The sequence below is a fragment of the Tiliqua scincoides genome, chromosome 9, assembly GCF_035046505.1.
Source record: "Tiliqua scincoides isolate rTilSci1 chromosome 9, rTilSci1.hap2, whole genome shotgun sequence".
In the NCBI taxonomy this organism is placed as follows: Eukaryota; Metazoa; Chordata; class Lepidosauria; order Squamata; family Scincidae; genus Tiliqua; species Tiliqua scincoides.
In genome coordinates, this window is record NC_089829.1 from 38,347,291 (window position 1) to 38,350,374 (window position 3,084).

Consider the following 3,084-nt stretch of genomic DNA (forward strand, 5'->3'; position numbering starts at 1 on the left):
TGATGATTTCTGCCTATAAGATTTGTGTATCTCTAGGCACAGTTCAAGATGCTGGTCATGGCCTATAAAGCTCAAGATGACTTGGGACCTGAGCTCCTGATGGATCACTTCCCTGACCTGGGGAGCCCTGTGGGCGCTCGCCCAAGACTTCCTGCACCCAGGGACGGCTGCTGCGGGGACTGGGGCGTGCACCTCAGTACCTGCAGCCCCCTGAGCAATGCAATCCTGGGGATCGTGTCATTGCCTTCTCCCTGTCCCCACTGGCTCCCCCCGCCCCCACAAAGACTTACAGTGACCTTCAAACTAACTGAGAGTTTGAAACCCGCAGCCCTAGGGGATTTAGAGATAGCCTGCTTATGTGAACCGCCTTGAATAAAGCCAGAGGGGTAATGTGATGACCAGAAAGGTGGTATATAAATACCTGTATTATTATTATTATTATTATTATTATTATTATTATTATTATTATTATTATTATTATTATTATGTATTAATCTTCCACATGTTACACTAGTTGTCAGATTGCTTCAGCTTCTTCCTACCTCTGAGGTCCACTCTGTGCAGATTTGGAATAAGGCCTTATCAGTTTTGTCTCCATGCTGTGCAGGGGTGTCCAAAGTTTTTGGCAGGAGGGCCACATCAGCTCTCTGACACTATGTTGGGGGCCGGGGGAAAAAAGAATTAATTTACACTTAAAATTTGAATAAATTTACATAGGTTTACATAAGTGAATATATTAAAGATGAACTTACATGAATGAATGAAGGTCATGCAATAGCTCAGGGCCTATAAAAGGCCTTGCACAAAGCAAGGCTGGCCTTTCCTTTGCTGCCACTACTGCATCACAGATGCGAAACCAAGCAGTGGAGGGAGCCCTCATCTCACAGCTCACGCGAGAGGTCAAACAGTTGCCCTCATGGTGACAGCAGTTGCGTCAGGCCAGTGCGGGCTCCAACAAATCTCCAGAGGGCCAGAGGCTCATTGGAGACTGGGGGCTCCCTGAGGGCCGCATTGAGAGGCCTCGAGGGCCGCAAGTGGCCCCAGGGCCGGGGTTTGGGCACCCCTGATGTAGTGGAATGTCCTCTCCAGGGAGGTTCAGCTGGCTTTGATACTCCTACCTTTAAATGGACAGACAGCACTGTTCTGTTCAGTCTTGGGTTCTGCTGAATTTGAACCGGTGTTATCCATGGCCCAATCCTAATTTGGGCTTTACAACAGTGGAATGGTGGATCTGCTGATGTCAATGACCAAACAGCACCTGTGTTGAAGGCCCACTGCTGCATCCAGTTATATGTGGGGTCACAGGTAATCTGGCATGGGAACCAGGTTGTGGAAGGAATGGTGTGGGGGGGGAGGGGAAGGAATGTGGGAGAGAGGGGTGAATCTTGGCCACACCAGTGCACTCCAGGATCCTGTGCCTGTGTCTTTCCCCATTCCTTCTCCCTTACTCAGTTGTGCGCAAATGGCTGGCACAGGTTTGAGGAAACCCATTGGGGCAGCAGAGGCTTACCCCAGGGTAAGGGAACTAAGGGAGCCTCTGGAACTGCCCCCAACTGCATCTGGAAATGCAGAGTACATTCTGTTGGGAGAGATTAGTTAGGATTGGGCTGTTTATTGTATTGGCAACCTTCAGTCTCGAAAGACTCTGGTATCGCGCTCTGAATGGTGGTTCTGGCACAGCGTCTAGTGTGGCTGAAAAGGCCAATCTGGGAGTGACATCCCTTCCACACTGGGAGCAAGTGCAGTCTGTCCCTGGTCTGTCTCCCTGGCTATGGGACTTCCTTCTTTGCCTCTTAGCCTCAGACTGTTGGCCAAGTGTCTCTGCAAACTGGGAAAAGCCATGCTGCACAGCCTGCCTCCAAGCGGGCCGCTCAGAGGCCAGGGTTTCCCACTTGTTGAGGTCCACTCCTAAGGCCTTCAGATCCCTCTTGCAGATGTCCTTGTATCGCAGCTGTGGTCTACCTGTAGGGTGCTTTCCTTGCACGAGTTCTCCATAGAGGAGATCCTTTGGGATCCGGCCATCATCCATTCTCACGACATGACCGAGCCAACGCAGGCGTCTCTGTTTCAGCAGTGCATACATGCTAGGGATTCCAGCATGTTCCAGGACTGTGTTGTTTGGAACTTCGTCCTGCCAGGTGATGCCGAGAATGCGTCGGAGGCAGCGCATGTGGAAAGCGTTCAGTTTCCTCTCCTGTTGTGAGTGAAGAGTCCATGACTCGCTGCACTACAGAAGTGTACTCAGGACACAAGCTCTGTAGACCTGGATCTTGGTATGTTCCGTCAGCTTCTTGTTGGACCAGACTCTCTTTGTGAGTCTGAAAAACGTGGTAGCTGCTTTACCGATGCGTTTGTTTAGTTTGGTATCGAGAGAAAGAGTGTCAGAGATCGTTGAGCCAAGGTACACAAAGTCATGAACAACCTCCAGTTCATGCTCAGAGATTGTAATGCAGGGAGGTGAGTCCACATCCTGAACCATGACCTGTGTTTTCTTCAGGCTGATTGTCAGTCCAAAACCTTAAACTGCTTAAAGAAATCTTAACCTGCTTAAGAAACCTTAACCTTAAACTGCTTAAAGAAACCTTAAACTGCTTAAAGAAAGGCCGTTGTCAGTACTTTGCATTTGCTTTGTGTTTTCTGCCCGTGCAAAATGCTTACTGTGTTTTGTCTTGATTGAATCCTTGCAGCAATCTTGGATGGTAAGCAAGTACTATTATTCCCATATTACAGTGAGGCAAGACTGAGGCCAAGACAAGAGTGCATTGCCCAAAGCCACTGAGTTTGTGGCAAAGGTGAGATTTGGAGAGGTCCTGATTCACAGCTCAGTCTCTTAGACTGCTCCAGTACACAAGCTCTCAGGAAGGTAGCTAAGATGTTTTTAGCCTTTAATCTAGGAAACAAATTGTTACTGTGTCTTTCAGCAGCACTGGGTGGGTGTCAAAACCAGTGAGGGAGACAAAGTGAGTCGAGTTGTTTCTTTATTCTTAATTTTTAATAGTGTATCTTGAAGCAGGCCACCAGATGGCAGTGTTTCATTTGCAATCAATGTTGCAAACGCCTGGCTCAACTGTTCTCTTTGACATG